Genomic DNA, 23,590 nt, shown 5'->3' with positions numbered 1-23,590 from the left:
TCCCATTCCTTTTTTTTTAAATTCCAAAATAGAAATTTCAAAGCTTAAAAAACTTCAAGGCAATTTAATTTAAGTTGCTTCTCATGACTTTAAACACCGAATGTTCACACCCACGTCAGTACTACATTGAGATCCTCCCACTCAGAGACTATTTAGGAAAGAAAGTATGCTGTGGTCTGAGATGAGGCCTAGATTTGAGAGATCTCAAGTTCTTAGATGAGTTCTTCAGCAGGACTCCCAAGTTCAGCAAAATTAATCCTCCTTTTCAGAGAGTCAGGTCAATGTTTATAGGAGGCTTCCCTTTAGGGATAATTATAGAAGATAAAAATATTTATTATAGACACAGTAAAAATCTCTTTATAATCTACTTCATTCACATATATCCTACTTCATGCAATACATTTGTCTTGCCCCTAAGAATCTGGATTATACTGAGTTTTAGCCTTCAGGACTCCTGTGACATAATCTTGAAGAACAGACGTTACTAGTTTCCCCCCACACTTGGATACTGACAATAATCCAAGCCCCATTTTCTTTAACAATGTTTGTACCACTGTTAGTTTTCAATATGTAGTGCAGATTTACTGATCATGGCTTTTCTGGGAAAGTAAATTTTGGTTTTAGTGTTTAAGCCATAACACAGCCAAATTGCATATCTGGCATGTTATTTCACACCCCACTATTTTCATGTTTTTTTAGCTTAAGCCAAGCCAGGTGAGTAGGCGTCATCCAAGATAAAATCTTGCTGACTTTTTTTCCCCCAAAGAAAAGCTCGCGAACAGGAGGTGATAAATGCTATGCTTCCTACTCAGACTCTGTCACATAAGATGTCAGTTCTTTATTTTAATTATATTCTTTGCCAGCTCAAAGAGGCAAGTAATTTTGCTGCATATTATCCTACCTTTGTTAGAGTTCCTCTAAAATGGCAGTGGAAGGCCTTTCATTTGTTGTGCCAAAGCTGGTCTTAATATCCAATTCCTAGCCAATCTCTTGGCATCCCAGAGAAAGCAGCATATTATTCACTGTCAAAAAAAAAAAATCAGATGATTACTGAAATGTGATCCAAGTATCAAAAATGAAACACCTCTCTGAAACGGTATAGTAATTGAACAGAGTTTTTTACTTTCTTTTTAAGAACACACACAGACACACACACACACACACACACACACACACCAAGAAGCGGCATTGACTGAAGGGGTTAGCACAAAACAGACATAATCAGGAAGATTCTGCAAACAAAGGAGAAACAAGAGCTCATATATTATTTGGGTTTCTAAGAATCAGACCCTGACATGAGGATTCTGTTGCCAGTCGTACATTTGTGAGGCATAGAGACCACTGACAGTGTAATGAGGAAGGAATACAGGGAAAGGAGGCAACATGTTCAAGAAAAAGATATGTTACAGAGACAACCACGATAGCAGTAACTGCAGCTTCATTCTGAGAGAATACTCTAGAAAATGACATTAAATAAATGCCTTAGAATTATCTCACCCAAGGGTCAACGTGGCTGGGGTATTCATATTCCAACTTCTAGCAGTCATTGGTCAAGGGCTACTGAAGCAGAGGAGTGGGAATTATTTCACCAATATTTCCTACCTGCCACTCCAGTTTAACAAGAAAATCTTCAGGCCCAGACATGCAGACATTGGTAGCTGGGAGTAGGCTCCAGTCAGAGCCAAGGAGAGAGCGGCACATTAACGGCATCTGCAGCAGTGACTCTTTAACTGAGTCATGGTTTCCTCAGACAAAGAATGTTGTACTGATCCATGATCGTGGGGCCTCTGAATAGAGTCACAAGGCTGAGCAAATAAAACTGTATGAAAAAAATCTCAGTATTGTTAGCCATCACAAAATGCAAATCAAAACTACAGTGAAATATCATGTCACTCCAGTTAGAATGACTATTTCCAAAAGACAAAAAATAACAAATCCTGGGAAGGATGTAGGAAAAAGGGAATCCTTAAACACTGTTGGCAGGAATGCAAATTAGTACAGTAATTGTGGAGAAAAGCATGAAAATTCCTCAAAAACTGGAAACATATCTACCAGTTGACTAAGCTATCTGCCTTCTCGGTAAATAACAACATGCAAGAGATACCTGAGCTTCTATGTTCAGTGCAGCAGTATTCACAGTAACCAATATATAGAATCAACCTAGGTGTCAGTTTATGGATAAATGCATAAAGAATATAGATAAATGCAATATAATATCATTCACCCATGAAAAAGATTGATATCCTGTCATTTGCAGCAAAATAGATAGAACTGAAAGTCATTGTGTCTTAAGTGAAATAAGCCAGAGACAGAAAAACAAAAACTGAATGTTATCTCATATGTTGGAATTATTTTTAAAAAGTTAGACTCTCCCTGGAATAGTGATTATTATAAGCTAGAAAAAGTGGGGGGAGGAGGACAGAGGTTGAATAATGGGTAGCAAAATAGTTATATAGAAGTAAAAAGTTCTAGTGTTCCACAGCAGTATGAGACAACTGTAGTTCAGGATAATGTGTCATGTACTGTATGAGAGAATGGAGAGGACGGGCTTGTAGGCTCCAAGTGTGGAGAAGGGATGGGGAGATGGAAGTGCTAATTATGCTAGTTACTTGGGTTTGAACAGTTTATTCTGTGTATATATGTTAAAATGTTGCACTGTGCCCCATGAAGATATGCAAATATTGCATGTTAATCAAAACTTAAGGAAAATAATTATTTTAAGAGATGTAATTACAAATAGTCATTATAGAATGGTAAATAAATACAGATAAAATAAAATACAGAGTTGAAGCAAAAAAAAGAATACAAGATGCCAAGCAAGTTCAAACCAAGTCTCCAGAAAGACATGACAGAGAGAGGCAACAAGTGGGTCTAGTGGTTCACTGCCCTTTCTCTTGTTGTTCCTTATCAGTATCTCCAAAAGGTGCCTTTTTAAAATAAAAGTTTATTTATTTATTTGAAAGGCAGAGTTACAGAGAGGCAGAGGGTCAGAGAGAGGGAAAGGTCTTCCATCCACTGGTTCACTCCCCAAATGGCCGCAATGGCCCAGAGCTGGGCCAATCTGAAGCCAGGAGCTTTTTCCGGGCCTCCCACGTGGGTGCAGGGGCCCAAGAACTTGAGTAGCTTATCCAGCATCAGAGAGCCAGTGTATGGCAAAGCAGGGGTTCCAGTCTAGGCTGGCTGGCTCTACCATCCATGCCCTTGACTTCATTGTGTGCTGTCTCTATTCTTCAGGAATATGCAGGCCCTGAAATACTAGCCATCTTAAGCAGTCTCATGTGCTTCTTTTTGCTTTCCTTAGATACACCAAGTCTGTTCACTTCACATACTCAAATCTAAAGCAACCCATGAGTTTTCCAAGGAGAAACTCACTCCCCCAAAATTGAAGCCAATAATTTCTTATTTTTATTTTGTTAAGATTTATTTACCATTTTGAATGTCAGAGTTATAGTGGGGCAGGGACAGAGAAAGACAGATAGACACAGAGATCGTCCATCCTCTGGTTCACTCTCCATTTGGCCGCAACAGCCAGAGCTGCGCTCATCCGAAGCCAGGATCCAGGAGCTTCTTCCAGGTCTCCCACTCGGGTGCAGGAGCCCAAGGACTTGGGCCATCTTCTACTGCTTTCCCAGGTGCATTAGCAGAGAGCTGGATTGGAAATGGAGCAGCCGGGACTCAAACCAGCACTCACATGGTATGCCGGCACTGCAGGCAGAGGCTTTTACTCTCTATGCCATAGTGCAAGCCCCCAAAAGGTACTTTCTATGAGAAGAGTGGAGGTGGCAGAATGCTGTTGAATTTATTTGTGGAGGGATATCAGCAAAGAGACTGATGTAACGTTTTCTTTTTAAAATGTTTATTAATATAAAGAGAACAGATTTCATGTGTTTCATAGATACAATTCTAAGAGGATAGCTGCACTTCCTTCCCTCCCTCAGTTCCCCTCCTTACTTCCTTTTTTTTGTTTAATTTTTATAATAACATAATTTACTTTATAATAACAGGCTCAATGCCCCACTAACCATAACGTTCAGCCAGTAAAAAGTAGAAAGATCACTGTTCCACAGGAATATAGACAAGGCCTGTAAACAATAATCAAACCATGTCAATTTCATTCTTTTACAGTTTTTAAAGATTTATTTATTTATTTGAAAGTCAGAGTTACACAGAGAGAGAAGGAGAGGCGGGGTGGGGTATCTCCCATCCACTGGGTCACTCCCCAATTGGCCGCAACGGCCGGAGCTGTGCCAATCCCAAGCCAGGAGCCAGGAGCTTCCTTCAGTCTTCCCATGCTGGTGCAGGGGCCCAAGCACATGGGCCATCTTGTACTGCTTTCCCAGGACATAGCAGAGAGCTGGATCAAAAGTGGAGCAGCTGGGTCTTGAACCGGCGCCCATATGGGATGACAGCACTACAGGCGGCAGCCTCACCTGCTACACCACAGCGCCGGCCCCATACATTTTTTTATGTTTGATATTAACTACCACATATCATAGAAAATGTTTGTCTTTTGGGATTGGTTTATTTCACTAAGCAAAATGGTCTCCAGTTGCATACATTTTGTTGCAAAACATGGGATTTCATTCTTTTTTATGGCTCAGTAGTCTTCATGGTGATATATAAGTTGTAAGTGCCAGTAAATAATAATAGATGTTCACTTTTATTGAAGCTTTGTTTATGCAAATCACCATTCTATGATATTCACATATATTACTTTATTAATTCTGAAAGCAGTGTTATGAAGTACATTCTATTATTATTATCCTTTATTTTTAGATAACCAAAGACACAGAAATATTAAATAGCCTACCAAAGACTACAGAGCAAGGAAGTATCTCCAGAAAACAAGCTTTTAACCACTATATTAAAGATAAAAAGAGAGGATAGTTTATGGGAAACAGGATAATAGCTTCACAAAGAAATAAGTGTGAGAAATGTTGTAAAGAAGATAGAAAGTGGTCTCTGAAGAAGGGGTTGGCCCAAGGATTTTTAGATCCTTTGATTAAACTGAAAAAACAACAGCAAAACTCAAGGGTAGGTAAAGAGAGCTCATAATTATCTAACCCCTTTTCCTGATATCACAGGAAAGCCCAAATTAAGAAGAGAAGCCTTTGGACTAATGTGATCTAATTAAGTGAACTAACACAGATCCAAATGCCATTATCACCACTGCAAAAATTATATACCATATTTAAATAAACACAGAATCATAAATATGAAGGACAGATAATTTTTTAAAATTGAACACCTCTTTTTAAAATCAATTTGCAAATGCAAACAAGACATCCATAAAAAACAAAAGTAAGACAAGATGACTCAGGAAGAGATATCGTTTTATAAGAGAAATCTTGAGAATAAAGAAGTGTGGTATCTTGCCTCTGAACAGAAAATAATTCTGGCTGGAAGCTACTTAAGGTGCCACACCATCCAAATGATCAAACTATTTCCTTGAAATATGATGTGCTTTTAGTAACCTAGGATGCAAGGTAATTCTGAGATGGCACTGCGTGCATTTTTTTTATTCTGCCCTAGCTTGGCTGTGAAATTGGAGCAAATAAGAGCAGCAGAAAAAGCCAGGCTGGAAAATAGTCACAGAAATCTTTTCTGGAACCAAAAGTGTAGGGACAGGTGTCTAGAATAAACAGATAAAATTGCAGTAGCAGTGTGTTCTGATAACCATTATAGACACAAAGAGAAGAGAGCTCACAAAGAAGGCACAGAAAGCTGCAAAGTCAGCTTCTCTTTTGATTATTCATAAGAATAATGAAAATGGAAATGTCAAAATGAACTCATTATTTTTTAAAAGACAGATCTTTTCTGACTCTATCCAGTGAAGGAGTCTGGAGACAGTGACACACAGTGGCACTGAATATACCTAACGCCTAGATTTGGTGTCTAAGCACCATTTCCAACTGAGAGGAAACCCAGTTCTCAGAGAAATGGCTGATTATAGCTCTGGGGCAGAGAGAGTGGGACAGTGATCCTCCATGTTTTACCCAGTCAGAAAGAAGGCACTCAAAGAGTATTAGAAGAACAAAGGAGCCAACTTAAAAAAAAATTCCTACTGGACAAATTTGAACATAAAAAAGAAAAATAGATGTAAATTATTAGAAGTCTGAACAAATAGAAAAATTCTTTACAGGAAGAGAGAAAGGGGGTTAATAAATGTAAAATGACTTACCTAAATAGAAAACCACACCCTTGAAGCTATAATGCAATAATTGGTTGGAACAAGAATAGTAACAAACATCAAAGGGTTAATGGGAACAGGATGCTTAATTGTGTCAACACATCACTCCTGGATTGTTTAGTAATTGCCAAGGGAAAGGTTTTCCTCTTCACCGCAGATATCTGGTAGACTCAGTGAAGCACTCAGCTATAAAATGGTTTTAACAATAGAACCAACTTCAGAGTTTTAAGAATTGAAAATGTCAATACATACAAAACACATCACTAGATTACAGAGTAAGGGAACAATAAATTAACATAATTAAAATAATAATTATTATTTCATCTCAGCTAATATCCTAGAGTCAAAGCAGGTCAAATGATTCACTTTCTTTTATTTTCTACAAAGGTCACAGCAAATCCATAGACCTAAGTAATCAGATGACCAATATGAAGAAGTAGCAAACACAAGAGCATGAAATCCAGAAGCAGAGAGCGCCCCAATATCAAGAGAGAGCTTGTATAGACAGTTACCATAGATCTTTCCAGGATGGAGCTGCTCCTATATTCTCCAGTAAAGACATTCAGACAGAGAAAGAGATGACTGAGTCTTTCCGTTTTTTTTTAACTTTTATTTAATGAATATAAATTTCCAAAGTACGATTTATGGATTACAATGGCTTCCCCCCCATAACATCCCTCCCACCCACAACCCTCCCCTTTCCCACTCCCTCTCCCCTTCCATTCACATCAAGATTCATTTTCGATTATCTTAATATACAGAAGATCAGCTTAGTATACATTAAGTAGGGATTTCAACAGTTTGCTCCCACACAGAAACATAAAGTGAAAAATAATAGATGATTTTTTTTAAATGATGATGAAATCAGATCAGACCTATTGTCATGTTTAATCCCAGTGAGAGTCAAGTTGGGAGTTGATAATTTCTTTTTTTTTTTTTTTTTTTTTTTTTTTTTTTACAGAGGATCAGTTTAGTATGCATTAAGTAAAGATTTCAACAGTTTGCACCCCCATAGAAACACAAAGTGAAATATATTATTTGAGTACTCGTTATAGCATTAAATCTCAATGCACAGCACATTAAGGACAGAGATCCTACATGAGGAGTAAGTGCACAGTGACTCCTGTTGTTGACTTTACCAATTGACACTCCTGTCTATGGCATCAGTAATCTCCCTATGCTCCAGTCATGAGTTTCCAAGGCTATGGAAGCCCTCTGAGTTCTCCGATTCTTATCTTGTTTAGACAAGGTCATAGTCAAAGTGGAGGTTCTCTCCTCCCTTCAGAGAAAGGTACCTCCTTCTTTGAAGACCTGTTCTTTCCACTGAGATCTCACTCACAGAGATCTTTTGCCAGAGTGTCTTGGCTTTCCATGCCTGAAATACTCTCATGGGCTTTTCAGCCAGAAACGCATGCCTTTAGGGCTGATTCTGAGGCCAGAGTGCTATTTAGGACATCTGCCATTCTATGAGTCTGCTGAGTATCTCACTTCCCATGTTGGATCACTCTCCCCTTTATTTATTCTATCGGTTAGTGTTAGCAGGTACTAGACTTGTTTATGTGCTCCCTTTGACTCTTAGTCCTTTCATTATGATCAATTGTGAACTGAAATTGATCACTTGGAATAGTGAGATGGCATTGGTACATGCCACCTTGATGGGATTAAATTGGAGTCCCCTGGTATGTTTCTAACTCTACCATTTGGGGCAAGTCAGCTTGAGCATGTCCCAAATTATATATCTCTTCCCTCTCTTATTCCTACTCTTATGTTTAACAGGGATCACATTTCAGTTAAATTTCAACACTTAAGAATAACTGTGTATTAATTACAGAATTAAACCAGTCATATTAAGTAGAACAGATAGTCTTTCCTTAAGTGACAACACCTTAGTTCCCCAGGTCTGCTGTTTTAACAAAATCCTTTTGAAGATCTGAAGTACAAGTCCAAAGAAAATATTATGATTGAGATTTCTCTTTAGGAAAATGTATCCCCAACCCACTTTTGCTATGTTACCTGGAAGATTATTCAAAAATATTAAGGACATACAACTCCAGTGAAAGTTCTTTTATTTACCTCCTGCTAAGTCTTCACTCCCAGAAAACATGTCAGGTGAGAAAATACTCCCCTTAAAGTTGATCAGTCCTTAACACGCTTCTTCACTTTGGGGGCAAAGTGAGGTGGGAGTGATGGGGGCAGCAAGAGATTGTTGACAACATCTCTCTCTCTCTCTCTCTCTCTCTTTTTTTTTTGATAGGCAGAGTGAGACAGTGAGAGAGAGAGAGAGAGAAAGGTCTTCCTTTTTCCATTGGTTCACCCGCCAATGGCCGCTGTGGCCGGTGTACCACGCTGATCGGAAGCCAGGAGCCAGGTGCTTCTTCTGGTCTCCTATGTGGGTGCAGGGCCCAAGGACCTGGGCCATCCTCCACTGCACTCCTGGGCCACAGCAGAGAGCTGGCCTGGAAGAGGAGCAACCGGGACAAAACCGGCACCCTGACGGGGACTAGAACCTGGTGTGCCGGTGCCGCAGGCAGAGGATTAGCCTAGTGAGCCGCGGCGCCAGCCTGACAACATCTCTTGCCTAAAGCCTAGATTGGCAAGTGTTTCTGGACCTTATTCTTATAGTAGATTCTTGACTAAATGAATTTGAATTATCATTGCCTGCATCTCTACCACAGAGTTTTCTCTAGCAATTTGGGCCAGCTCTGCTTACTGCACAGCAAGTCAAAGATGCCAGGAAATTAATTCCTCTGGAGACCTCAGTCCTTAACAAGCAAGACTAGGAGTATTTATTCTGCAGAATTCTAACTCTTTGTGATGAATAACTGTAAAATGTGCATTCTAGACTGACTTCCAGACTTCTCTAATAAAATGAAGCATCAGTTTCCCACAGTGGCATCCTTCTTGATAGAACACATTTCATTGGCTTCCTTTCTCACCTCTCCACTCCTCCATTGGTATTTTTTGGGATCATCTCCCTAACGACAAAACCCTTGTTTGTCTGGAGGAACACAAATTAAGATGCCTAAATAAAGCAAAATTACCACTTCTAGAGTCACAAATAAACTGCATGCCTAAATTAATAATGAATGCTGCTATGAACAGCTATATTTGAGATGTTCATGTATAATCTCAGAAAGGATATAGAACCCTAGGAGAAGACTCTGTGTGCCCCCTGATACTATGTTGTTTACCCGAGTGGCTAAGGGTGGTTTATAAACCATATTGAGTAACATTATTGTGATTATGTGGGACCTTTCCCACAACATGTGTCAATTGCCACAACATAAACTCTGGAGTAGGGTCCTTAATAATGTCAAGAGTATGGGAGCAGGGAAGTTATGGAGGGAACAATAGCTGGTCTCTGGATTAAAGTCATTTACTAACCAGTTGGATGATATTTCACTATTTTAAAATGATTATTTGAAAGGCACAGTTACAGGGAGAGAGGGAGGGAGATATGTCCATGCACACACACACACACACACACACACACAGAGAGAGAGAGAGATAAATCTTCTATTTTCTGGTTCACTCCCCAAATGGCCACAACAGCTGGTGCTGGGCCAGGCCAAAGCCAGGAGGCAGGAGCTTCTTCCAAGTTTCCGAAGTGTCTACAAGGGCCCAAGGACTTGGACCATCTTCTGCTGCTTTCCCAGGCACATTGGAGGAGAGCTGGATCAGAAGTGGAGCAGCTGGGACTCGAACCAACACCCATATGGGATGCCAGCATTGTAGGCAGAGGCTTACCCAGTCATGCCACAACACTAGCCCCAATATTTCACTATTTGAACAATCAATACTATGCTACCAATGTATACTAATTGAATATCAGCCCTATCTTTGAGCATTAAGATAGCTTTTCATGGTGCTTGGATAAATCAAAGGTTCCCAAGATTAAAAAAAAAATCCCTGTTACCAACATCTCAAGAATAACTACAAATGAAAGCACCGCATAATACCTAGTACAGAATGTAGTCTGAGAATTAAGTGCTTTGGTATAACAGTCAATTCCTGGGTTGTCAATTTTAAAAGAATTATCTTAAAATAAACTGAGTACTAAAACCAAAAATAACACATTTTGATTTTTTTCTTCAAGATGACCTCAGAGTCATTATTGAAAACATCAATTTTCATTGTTCTGCAGATATTTTAGAAAAATAATTGTAGAACTGAAAATGCCAAAATGCATAAGCCAGGTTTTAGAGAATAACCATAATGTAATAAAAACAACTGCATAACTTTGAAAGGCACTTTTGAGTGCATTTACTTTCCATAGAATAGTTGAAACCACAAGGGATTTTTTTTTCAAATCTAAATGAGTTGTGTTAAAAAACATCCCTTTCAGGCTTGTTAGCAAATATATAAATTCATTAATGAATGTTTCTTTATTTTTATTTTTATTTTTTTTTGACAGGCAGAGTGGACAGTGAGAGAGAGAGACAGACAGAGAGAAAGGTCTTCCTTTTGCCGTTGGTTCACCCTCCAATGGCCGCCGCGGCCGGCTCGCTGCGGCCGGCGCACCGTGCCGATCCGATGGCAGGAGCCAGGAGCCAGGTGCTTTTCCTGGTCTCCCATGGGGTGCAGGGCCCAAGCACCTGGGCCATCCTCCACTGCACTCCCTGGCCACAGCAGAGAGCTGGCCTGGAAGAGGGGCAACCGGGACAGAATCCGGCGCCCCGACCGGGACTAGAACCCGGTGTGCCGGCGCCGCTAGGCGGAGGATTAGCCTAGTGAGCCGCGGCGCCGGCCCATTAATGAATGTTTCTATAAGCACTTACAAAATACTGGTAAAGAAATGTAAGAATGCAGCATATAGGAAACATCCAATCAGATAAGATGATAGAACATTTTATGAATGCTGATGTACATAGAAGCCTCAGAAAGCATACCTACAGATTGGGTTAATAGTTGGGTCCTAAATCATCTTTTTAAAAGTACATCAGTTCTCAAAAAACTAAAGTTACAAAGTGAAAATCATTTTCTAATTCTTTCCTTTAAAACTGAATGTGATGAAAAACATCAAACAAATTATAATGCAATAATTTGTAACTACACAGATATTCTGGGGACATTGTACTTAAAAGAATTTTAAGAAAAAAATGAACCAGATATCTCCATCAAAAGTATGTTCTGCTTCCAGAAAAGATGGTGACATGAACTTAAGTGTCCATTCTTTCCCATGTGTTCTCTTTTGTGTTTTCCCTCTCCTTATTGTGAATTATTTCTATTATTTTATATCTTGTATTTTTTTAAAAAAGATTTAAAGGCAGAGAAAAAGAAAGAGAGAGAGAGAGAGAGCGAGAGAGCCATCTTCCATCAGCTGTGCCTGCACCAGACTGAAGCCAGGAGCTAGGAACCCCTGCAGGGTCCTGCACATAGGTGCCAAGAACTCAAGTACTTGAGTCATCATCTGCTGCTTCCTAGGCACTTTAGCAGAGCGCTATTTAAGAAGCAGAGTTCAGGGCCGGTGCCGTGGCTCAATAGGCTAATCCTTTGCCTTGCGGCGCTGGCACACGCGGTTCTAGTCCCGGTCGGGGCCCCGGATTCTGTCCCCGTTGCCCCTCTTCCAGGCCAGCTCTCTGCTATGGCCCGGGAGGGCAGTGGAGGATGGCCCAAGTGCTTGGGCCCTGCACCCCATGGGAGACCAGGATAAGTACCTGGCTCCTGCCATCGGATCAGCGCGGTGCGCCGGCCGCAGCGAGCCGGCCGCGGCGGCCATTGGAGGGTGAACCAACGGCAAAGGAAGACCTTTCTCTCTGTCTCTCTCTCTCACTGTCCACTCTGCCTGTCAAAAAAAAAAAAAAAAAAAAGAAGAAGAAGCAGAGTTCAAAGACTGTTTAAAGCCCTTGTCTCTACAAGGAGCAGTGTTTTTTTTTTTTTCTTTTTATAATTTGTTGAACTCTTTACTCAGTGTAGGGTTAATCTTATGAGTATAAGATAAGCTGAAAATAGATTAAGATTGGGAAAAGGAGAGGGAGGAGGAAGAAGGGTGGGAGCGTGGACAAGAGGGATCATAGGATGGAAAGTTTCACTATGTTTCTGAATCTGTATATATGAAATACATGAAACATGTATACCTTAAATGAAATTTAAAAAAGCAGAGTAGCCAGGATTCAAACCAGCACGCCAATTAACCAACTGTGCCACAATGTCCACCCCTCTTCTATTATTTTTTATCAGTGTATTTTCTACAACCCTTTAGTGTTTACCCTGTAAATTTCAACATACATCTCCAACTTCATAAAATCTAATTCATAAAGTACCTCTCCCCAGAAAATGAAATGACCATAGAACTCTTTTATTCTATTTCTTTCTCACCTTTTGTGTTATTGTTGTATATTTTAACACGAATTATTATTTAATGATTTATTTATTTATTTGAGAGGCAGAGGCAGAGAGTGCTGTCTTCCATCCTCTGGTTCCCTCACCAGATAGTTGCATCAGGCCAGTTTGAAGCCAGTAGTCAGGAGTATTTTCCAGGTCTTCCACACGTGTATGTGGGCCCAAGCACTTAGGCTGCCTTCCACTGATTTCCCAGGCCATCAGCAGGGAGCTGGATCCAAGTGGAACAGCCAGGACTTGAACTGGTGCCCATATGGGATGCTGGCACCGCAGGCAGAGGCTTAACCCACTACAACACAGCACTGGCCCCAACTCTAATTATTTTAAGCTATATCAAACATCATGCTTCACAGACTTGAGTATCAGCACTTTTAGCATTATATGCCTCCATTTGTATTTTTCCTGCATTGAACTTGTATAGTTTCTTGAATCTACAGCCTGATGTCTTTTCTCGATTTTCAAAAATTATCAGGCTGGCGCCATGGCTCACTTGGTTAATCCTCCGCCTGTGGCGCCAGCGTCCCATACGGGCACCAGGTTCTAGTCCCAGTTGCTCCTCTTCTAGTCCAGCTCTCTGCTGTGGCCTGGGAGGGCAGTGGAGGATGGCCCAAGTGCTTGGGCACATGCACCCGCGTCGGAGACCAGGAAGAAGTACCTGGCTCCTGGCTTTGGATCAGCATAGCTCTGGCCGTGGCAGCCATTTGTGGAGTGAACCAACGGAAGGAAGACCTTTCTCTCTGTCTCTCTCTCTCTCACTGTCTAACTCTATCTGTCAAATAAATTTTAAAAAATTATTTCTTCAAACATTACTTCTGCTATATTATCTGTCTCCTCTCTTTCTGTAATTTAAATCATACACGTTAGATGTTTTCACTATGTTCTATATATCTCTTGTGCTCTCTATTTTCTGTCCTTTTTGTTCCCCACATTCAGAATGGATATTTTCTTCTGATCTACCTCTAAGTTATTATTCTCTTTTAAGCTGTCCTAATATGTCATTAAACCATTCATTGAGTTCTTAATTTCAAATATTGCATATTTCCTTCTTGAATTTGCATTGATAGCACATTATATTTTGTGATTCCCTGTTGAAATTCATTTTGTCATTTAAATTCTTGAAAAATTTAATCAGAGCTATTTTAAAATCCATTCCTAGTTACTATATTTTCCAATTTTCCTGTGAGTTAATTTTTCTATTGGTTTTTGGGCAGTCCATGTTGTATGCATGATTGGTTATTTTTCATTAAATAGCAGACAATATCATAAATTTTTAAAGGTAATTTGAGTGAGAAGCAGGGTAAAATTAAGCAGTGGATTTTAGTGGCTAAAAATAATGATAAATCAAAATGTTTTTAGATATAAATGAATGCTAAGTGAATCTTTTATTATAGTAATTATTAAAATTAACCCCTTGCTATTTGAATTTTAGAAACTATATTTTTATAAAAAATACAAATATATGTAATATATTCTAATCTGACAATCTATTCATCAAGGTCATTGAAAAACTGACCCTTTGAATCTTGCTATCTCAGCTGGATGTAATTAGATTTTTCCAGGGATACACACACACACACACACACACATATTTATTTACAGATGGTTACATAATCTCCATATAGATAGATACCTAGATAGATAGATCGATAATCTATATATTTAAGAAAAAATTTATTATAAATTATTTAGTCACTTGAAATTATGGAGGTTAAGAGGTCCCATGATCTGCCATCTACAAGCTGGAAACCCAGGAAAGTTAATGTTATAGTTTTCAGGCCTAAGAGCTGGAAAGCCAATGGTCTACATTCCAGTCTGAGTCTGACAGTGTGAGCACATAGAGTACAGAGGGATGGAGAAGAGTTACCTGTTGGCTCAAGCAATCAGGCAGAATTAATTCAACCTATTCTGTCTTTTTGTTCTATTCAGTAGCTCAACAGATGAGATGGTGCTCATCCATATCTGAGAGGCCCATCTCCTTACTTAGTCTACCAACTCAAATGTTAAAAACTTCTAGAAACACCCTCATAGACATACCTATAAATAGTCTTTAACCAACTATCTGGGCACCCATGGATCAGTTAAACTGGCGCAAAATTAGCTGTCACACTAAACATCACTTCTTGTGAATGTTCTTCAAATTTTGATGTCAAAGAAAATATAACAATAGCATAGATATTAACTTTTAGAGCCTGAACCTTAAAGACACATTCCAAAAACTTTTCCAGTAATTTATATGTAATCCAATGGTTTTCAATCCAATATTGTTTTGGTCACTAACAAAATATAAGCATCTATTCTTAAAATATTGGACTTTTAGACCAATTTTTTTCCATTCATATTTTACTATTATTAATCATAGAGCATGTATTATTCAAAAACAATGCTGGGAAACTATTGTTTGAAATATATCTTTAGTCTATTACATTATAAAACCACATGGCATAATGTGATAGTTAATAAATGTATGTTCTGAGGTCTTTACCAAACCCATGCTCAAGAATTGAATTATTCCAAATTTATGTGCCACATCACATCATAATATGTTCCTTTTCTCACAAATGGGAAGGGGAGAGGAATTGTGTTATCATCTTCATCTCCTGCCACCCTTGACAGCCTGTAATAAGCTTTGTGACTATCCTCTTTTACTAGAGAACAATGACTCACCTAGAGTTATATAACACTCAGTTCCTAGGAATCAAAATTTCTCATTTTCTCCTTAATCTCAACAGTGCTTATTGCTTAAAGTTAAAAAGTAGTTTTAAGGAATTATTTAAGAAACAGCAAGTAAAGGGGAAATATGTAAGCAATTGCCAGGAAATGCTTATTCTTAGGATTATCTATCCCTTCATATTCTCCCTTCTCTGGATCATACAAATGCTGACCCTGCATTTGCAGGACCATGACAGTGGGTGCCTCTGAGATGCCCATGGTGTCTTGCTTGCCTCACTTTGGTCCCTGCTGTATAGGACAGTGCCCAGAAAAGCAAAATAGAAGAGAGAAGCAAGGGGAGACAGCCCTGCAGCAGACACCAAGATGGCAGAGTCAGAGAAGGAAAATAAACCAGTGCTATTATAAAAGTCAAGAGAATATATCTGGAAGAAAGCAGAGGTCATCATCATCCATCTCTGACAATGTTCAAAAACTGTTTATTACTAGGATCTTCCAGTTCAAAGGACATGTGCATGACTCAAATATACAAAATACTCGACCACACATACAATTTTAAAAATGCAAATTAAAACTTCAAAGAGACACTATTGGCACACTGCCTTGTGCATTGGGAAATGTCTCAAATATTACTGTTGGAAGTATAAATTGGTACAACTGCTAAGGAGTCCAGTGAGGCAGCATATATCAGAAATTATTTTGACCCTACAATTCCACTTCTAGACATTAACCAACATATTCTTTTTTTTTAGCCTTTTGATAAGTATCATTTTTTTAATTTTTAATTTAGTAAATATAAATTTTCAAAGTACAGTTAATGGATTACAATGGCTTCCCCCCCCCATAATTTCCCTCCCACTCACACCCCTCCCATCTCCAGCTCCCTCTCCCATTCCATTCACATCAAGATTCATTTTCAATTATCTTCATATATAGAAGATCAACTCAGCATATACTAAGTAAAGACTTCCAACATATTCTTGACACATGTGTTTGAAGAAATGTATTGCAACGTTGAGTGTAAATAGTGCAAAATCTAAGTGTTACAGAGGATGAGTTACATCATGATATATCCACATCATATAAGTAACAAAATATGATACAGTTGCTTAAAGGGATGAGTGAACTCTGTACATAGTAATATGGAAAGATCTCTTCATTCTGTGAAAGCAACAAGGAGCAGAATAGTATCTTAGTTTGCTTCAAATTATGAATTTTTTTTTACAGGCAGAGTGGACAGTGAAAGAGAGAGACAGAGAGAAAGGTCTTCCTTTTTCCATTGCTTCACCCCGCAATGGCCACCACAGCAGGTGCGCTGCAGCCGGCGCACCACGCTGATCCGAAAGCAGGAGCCAGGTGCTTCTCCTGGTCTCCCATGCGGGTGCAGGGCCCAAGGATTTGGGCCATCCTCCACTGCATTCCCAGGCCACAGCAGAGAGCTGGACAGGAAGAGGAGCGACCGGGACAGAATCCGGGGCCCCGACTGGGACTAGAACCCAGTGTGCCGGCGCCGAAGGTAGAGGATTAGCCTATTGAGCCGCGGCACCAGCCTCAAATTATGAATTTTTAAAAATTAAAGACCATTTATATTTAATTTTGCATAAAATACCTCCAGAAGGAAACACATAAAAATAATGATAGTTGTTGCTTCTTGAGAAAGGAACTATGTTGGAAAACATGGATTAGACAACAACAGGAGTCATTGTGCGCTTAATTCCCATGTAAGATCTCTGTCCTTAATGTGTTGTGCTATGTGAATTAACGATATAACTAGTACTCAAACTGTACTTTATCTTTGTGTGTCTGTGTAGGTGTATTCTGTTGAAATCTTTACTTAGTATATACTAAATTGATCTTCTGTATATAAAGTTAATTGCAAATGAATCTTGATGAAGAATGGGATGAGAGAGGGAGTGGGAGATGGGATGGTTGCAGGTGGGAGGGTGGTTATGGAGGAAAAAGCTGCTATAATCCAAAAGTTGTACTTTGGAAATTGATATTTATTAAATAAGAGTTTAAAAAAAAACATGGATTACAGAGAGATTTCCTTTTTATTCTTCTTGCAATTTTAAAATATTGGTTTTATATGTGAATTACATATTCAAATGTAAAAATAATATAAAATCTTTTCATCATATTCAACAGAAAGGAAGCTGCAAATAAACTTAGTAATGGCTGTATCAGGGACATGACAGGCATAAGACCCGTAGTGCAGTGGGCTAACAACCAGCACTGAAATAAATAGAAGTTACAGTGAAAATAACTTTTAAAGTTTGTTGGCCATGAATTGGAGAAGAATAATAGGACAGAAGCCAGAGTGGGCTTGAGATGACATAACCGAGAGGCCAGACCTCCAATGGGCACTGAGGTCATCCAACAGAGAAGAGTGCAGTGGCTAACTAAACAATCTCTAACCTTTATGCTCCTCCAACTGACGACATGCCCAGAGCTTTACAGGTTCCAAACACCATTGTCAGTATCTTCTTGAAACAGACTGCCTGGCTTCTAACACTGTCTTTTAGTAACTGTGAAAGCATAGGAAATTATTTCATTTTTCTCATATGCCCACTTCCTACAGATGCTGGGAGGAGTAAGTGTGTTAATAAAGGTAAATCACTCAGAAGCTGGCTGGCACATTAGTAGCTATTTCATGTATTAGTTTGCTGAGGCTGCCATAACAAAATACCACAGAATGGGTAGATTAAACAACAGAGATTTATGTTCTAACAATTCTAGAAGTTAGAAGTCTGAATTCAAGATATCAGCAGGGTTGATTTATTCAGAGGAAATTCTCCTTAGCTTGTAGGGGTCCCTTTCTCCTTGTGTTGGCCACCTGGTCTTCCCTCTATGTCTGTCTGTGCCATAATCCTTTCTTATAAGGACTTAAATCCTATTGGATTAATGCTCACCCTCTAATGAAATCATTTAACCTTAATTAACTCTTCAAAGACCCTATTTTCAAATACAGTCACATTTTGAATTACTGGGAGTTAGCACGTCAAACATGAATTTTGGGTGGACACAATTCAGCATATAACACTACATGTTTGTGGCTGGTGATCCAGAATAATGACAGGTGTTTGAGTAAAGAAAAAAATCAGTGACCCTTATATCAATATCTTCAACAGATTTGGATTAGGCCAGGAATAATAGCAATGAGGGGAGAAAGAGTAATGTATCCTGTAGAAATTAAAAGATATATATATATATATATACACATATATATTACATCATATGTTTAGTATGCTAATAGTTTATATTATACAATACATGCACATTAATTTGATCAGCATGTATTAAAATTATTCATGAAGGGCCAGTGCTGCAGCATAGCAGGTAAAGCCACCACCTGCAGTGCAGGCATCCCATATCGGCACCAGTTTGAGTGCTGGCTGCTCCACTTCTGATCCAGCTCCTTGCTATGGCCTTGGAAAGCAGTAGAATATGGCCCAGGTCTTTGGGCCCCTGCACCCATGTGGGAGACCCCGAGGACGCTCCTGGCTCCTGGCTCCTGGCTCAGATCGGCATAGCTCTAGCCATTGTGGCCACTTGGAGAGTGAATCAGTAGATGGAGACTCTCTCTCTCTGTCCCTGCCTCTCTGTAACTGCCTTTCAAATAAATAAATAAATCTTTAAAAAAAATTATTCATGAACTCTAAGTCCTTAGAGGCTCTTAATGGAAAACTAAGTAAAGAAGCCATTGACACGGTAGTTTGTACAGACAGCCCACTAGGTTAGTCATTATGTTGTATTTAGATAAGGAATATAGGTTAGTAAAGAACTGCATAGCAACTAACATAAAGTTTAAGTTAAATATATGTTTTTGCAATGTATTCTCATCATAAAGTTAAGTTTCTGTCTAATTATAATTACAAACACTGTCAAAGAAGTTCCCTATAATATTGAGAGGTTTTTTAAAAATAACTCAAGAACTATTGACTCGTAAGCTTGAGATTATCAATGTTTACTTGCTTGTTTTCAAGAACTAAATTTGTTACAATATTTGTGTAGAATGCAGGATCTTTTCATTTAAAATTGTGAATTATGGAAGTTGAAATGCTGTGAACTCTAGAGTCTGTATGTAACATTGACTAACCACTAGAGATTGAATTTACTCATCATCTTAGGGATAATTAACCTGCTTGTTATGATTCACTGATTTACCTTTAATTACTTAACCAGTATAAGAGATGATGCAGATTCTCTTAGAACTAGAAACAGATATAAAGGGTCTTGTGGAAAAGTCATTTGCCATATAAAGTAAATAAGTGAGCTGTCAGGATAATTGAAAACAAGGCCAAATTTCAATCTTCTATAATAAGCCAAAGGCACGAACATCAGTGGGCGTGTTTTTCTCAGAGAAGATGGAAAAATAATGCCCTGAAAGTAGCAGGGGAACTGAAGAGGTGTAATATTTTTTTTTCTCTATTTAAGAGAATGTAAGTGAAGCTCAATCTTGGGAGAGCCCTTGCTTTCAGTTTCAACAAGGAGATAGAGGGAATCTCTGTGAAAGGGATGCTAATATGGGAAAGATGCAACCATTAACAGGAGTTTGTGAGGGCTCAGGGGAAGGTTTTTGAGGGTGAGAATAAGTGGGACTTTGAAATGGAAGTGAGAGGGACAGGATATGTTAAAAAATGGAGTCATAGCAGAGCATGATCAGAAAAACTTGAGGCCTCATGTATTGGGAGGTGACCAAGGGTAACAGAATTAAGAGTCATATGGAGTTAGCTGTCCGTAATTCTGAGTTAATCATTCCATTGGTGGAGAAGGTTGGAACTCAGGCCTCTCAGGCATCAGCCAAGTCGTTTATGGACTGCACTTTAATGACAAGTCAATAGGGAAGACTGCAGCTTCTAGAGAAGGAGGAAACAGATCTGCATGAATTGAGAGGTTCTAGGCCCCAGACTGTTGGAAACAGACTCTCTGGAACTGGTTGGAGGGTCAGGTCTCTAGGAGCTATGGGATACTTACGATGGAAGTCAAGTCTTCTGTCTTCTCATTAATTTTGACTACTCCTGGTGTATCACATACAAATGTAGTAATATAAAAAGCAGAAGAGTAGTGAGTTTTGGAAAGAATGAATTGTGGATGTATAAGTATGTTGAGTTCAGGGTATATTGGACCACTTAGGTGTAACTAAACAGCAAGCAGTTGTAAATGTAGCTTAGAGTAAAACAAAGGGTAGGGAACACACTCATTTCTTTCTCCTTTCTTCTGTTTCTGCCATCTTTTCCATTTGATCCTTTCTCTGATCCACTAAACATGCTTAAATTTTCATTTCATAAGTAAGTCTTATCCATTTTTGGTTCTTCTGCAAGTTATTATACCCTCTCCTTAACACACATACACATACACACATTCTTTTCATGTGACTTTTTCAAAATAAGAGATGCATTTGATATCTACACTTTCCCTTACTCTACTCTTCAACTCCCTACGATTTGTCTTTCACAATTCTGTGGGAAATCATTCATAATTCTAACAATATCCTAATTTACAAATTTAATTGCAAATTCCGATTATTCATTCTACTGACCTCTTTGAAGCATTCAGTACTGTTGAACACACTTCTTTTCCTTTTGATACCTTTTCCTAGCCTTTGACTGCTCTTCTTTCTTCATTTCTCTTTGCGTCTTCTAAGCTTCAGGCAATCCTCTTCCCTGGTTTTATCTTGAAGTTAGCTGTTCTGTAGGTTCTGTGTATTGGATGCTCCTTCAATCCAAAACTGTAGGGAGTGCAGCTACCTGAAGGAGTCATCGAACTCAGGGACTCATTCAGCCCTTGCCACCATGAATATCATTTTAAGGACTTGCTTACCACCACCATGCCTGCTGCCACAACCATCACCAGAAAGAAACAAGAAGGTTTTTTTAGATTTTGTTTATTTATTTATTTGAAATGCAGAGTTACAGATAAGTGAGATCTTCCATCCGCTCATTCACTCTCCAGGTGGCTGCAATGGCCAGCGCTGGGCCAGGCCAAAGCTAGGAGCCAGGAGCTTCATCCAGGTCTCCCACATGGGTGACAGGGGCCCAAGCACTTGGGCCATCTTCTGTTGCTTTTTCCAGACTATTAGCATGCAGCTGAATTGGAAATGGAGCAGCAGGGACATGAAACAGAGCCTACATGGGATGCCGGCATTGTATGTGGCAGCTTTACCTGCTACGCCACTATGCTGGCCCCCTAAGAACATTTTAGGTGAGATTTCATCTGATTTCCAAATGACTAGCAAGATGTCACTGAAACAAGAAAGTCAAGGAATAATACCTGCTACTTCACATTCTGAAACCAAGCTTTTAAAGTTGGTTGAATGTGCCTCTTGTGGTATCCTGTATTAAGTTACTTTCCTTCAAGCTAAAAGTGGCTCCTGACAAGTTGTTGAGAATTAGCACTAATTAGTTATTATCAAACCTACCCTCCTATTTCCTTCTTCTTCTTTTATCAGTGGTAGGGAGAAGATAAAATGTTAGATGTCTGTAGGATTAAAACTAAAGGACACCTAGAGTTTTGTGAATATGATAAGGTCATATTTTTAGTGTTTAGAGCTTTACACATTTTCTCTGAACTCTTGAGCTTGGTGCAAGTTATCAGGTCTGAGATCCTTTATAGAGTATTGCCTTTAGCCCTCTTCTCACCCGTCCATTTGGCTTATTTTCTCAGCCCTCCAAATCTTTGTTTCTACCCCTGATTCCAGTCCAGGTCAGTATCCTGTGGTCTATAACAATACATCCAAGTTCTGATTGAAAAACTCTACGTGGATATCCTACAGGCAGTTTTACCTCATCTATATCAACCTGTATTCTGCCCCCTCAAGCATATATCTCCTTTCCCCAATGAAATGCACCTATGATCTTTACTTTTCTGAATATCAAGTCATCCTCAATTCCTTCTCTCTCTCCAATCCTATCATATATTTCCATTAATATTTACTCTCTGATGTTTCTCACACCTGTCAAATCCCTCATACCTACTTTTTATTCTCTAGGTTTATGCCTAACAACTTCTTGCCTTGACTTGCAGTAGCCTCCAGATATTCCCCTTTGCATCCATCTTTTACACTTTTCTCCAAAATTTGTTCCTTAAAAAAATAAATATATTCAGTTCCTGGTTTAAAATCTCTATTGAAGGCCTGTTGCAAATAGAACAAAGGACAAACTTATCAATCTGGCTTGCAGGGTTCATCACTATCTGGCCCAAATATAACTTTCCAATGGAGATTATTTAAATTGGGATAAAATTTGCATATAGTGAAATGCAAAGGTATTTATGATAAATTTGATTAGTTTTGACAAATGTATATGCTCATGTAACAAATGCTTTAATAAAACTACAGAATATTTTCAAAACATGAGAATATTCTTTAATGTCCTCTTTCAATCAATTCTCATTCCAATAGACAACTATTATTCTAATTCTTATCATTATCAAATTTGTTTTCAACATAAAATGTGTGCTCTCTTTTCCACTCAGCTGTAACAATTCTGAGATCATTCATTTTGTTTCATGTAACTGTAGTTCACTACTTTTTATTGCTGAGGAGTATTCTACCATTTAATGGTTTAGGTTCTTTCTAGTTTGGATCTATGAGTTTTATATAAATGGGATTTTTTTGTGCAACTGTGCTCTCATTTCTCTCAAATTTATAGGAGTGAGTGTGTTAGGTCACATAACAAATGTATAGATCCAATATAAGATAGCTGAATAGGGTATAGCCACACTAACTTGAGCTGCTCTGGGTTATGAAAAGAACAAAGGAAAGACTACATTTCTAGGGGTCTGACTGGTGGAAGTTTTCAGCAAAGAAGCAAGCAAACAAATAAAAAACAAAAATGAAGACTCTGTGGGACAAGAGGTGAGAAGACAGAGACACTGCTACAGCCAGCCACGTGGCATAGCCGGCTGCCAGCTGTGAGCTACCATCTTACCACTTTAAGGTAGGAACAAATTGCCACATGCCCTGTTTCTCAAAGTTTTAGCTGAGAGGGAATTTCACAGTCACCCACTGACTTTTACTTCAGCCTGGGTAGCTGACTGGGATCTGAGCAACTGCCTTGCTTGGAGGAGGGAAACTGCATTGCTTTCCTTTCTTCCCCTCCCCAACCTGCACAGAGTGCCATACTTGGCAGCAAAAAGCTGCACAGTGCACCTCCATTCTGCTCCTACCAGCATCATAGAGTCAGGGCACCACGTGGGGCAAAGGACAGATCCTCTGCATCCTGCAACTATGGGAGTTTTTGCACATTCACTCCAGAGCTACACTAACACACTATACATGGGCCAGGGGGATTTGCCTAAGCTTCTGGGGGCTAACATCAGAAGCAAACCATAAAAAATCCACTCTTACCCTGGGATATCTGAGTAATGACCACACTATAGCCTGTAAAACCA

General features: G+C 39.1%; 2 long non-coding RNA genes across 4 annotated transcripts in view; one reads left to right on the top strand and one right to left on the bottom strand.

Annotated features, from left to right (window-relative positions):
- LOC149119541 (uncharacterized) overlaps positions 1-23,590 on the top strand; it is a 387,982-nt gene that overhangs the window by 164,966 nt on the left and 199,426 nt on the right. The window lies entirely within an intron of this gene.
- LOC127484786 (uncharacterized) lies at positions 84-1,561 on the bottom strand. Its single transcript, XR_007911990.3, has 3 exons — positions 1,498-1,561; positions 902-1,022; positions 84-300 (listed from the first exon to the last, which is right to left on the bottom strand). It is a non-coding gene; the product is annotated as an uncharacterized LOC127484786 (long non-coding RNA).

Source organism: Oryctolagus cuniculus, chromosome X, assembly GCF_051225735.1.
Source record: "Oryctolagus cuniculus isolate XC-2025 breed Fujian yellow rabbit chromosome X, ASM5122573v1, whole genome shotgun sequence".
NCBI lineage: Eukaryota > Metazoa > Chordata > Mammalia > Lagomorpha > Leporidae > Oryctolagus > Oryctolagus cuniculus.
This window is presented reverse-complemented; position numbering and strand designations above follow the sequence as displayed.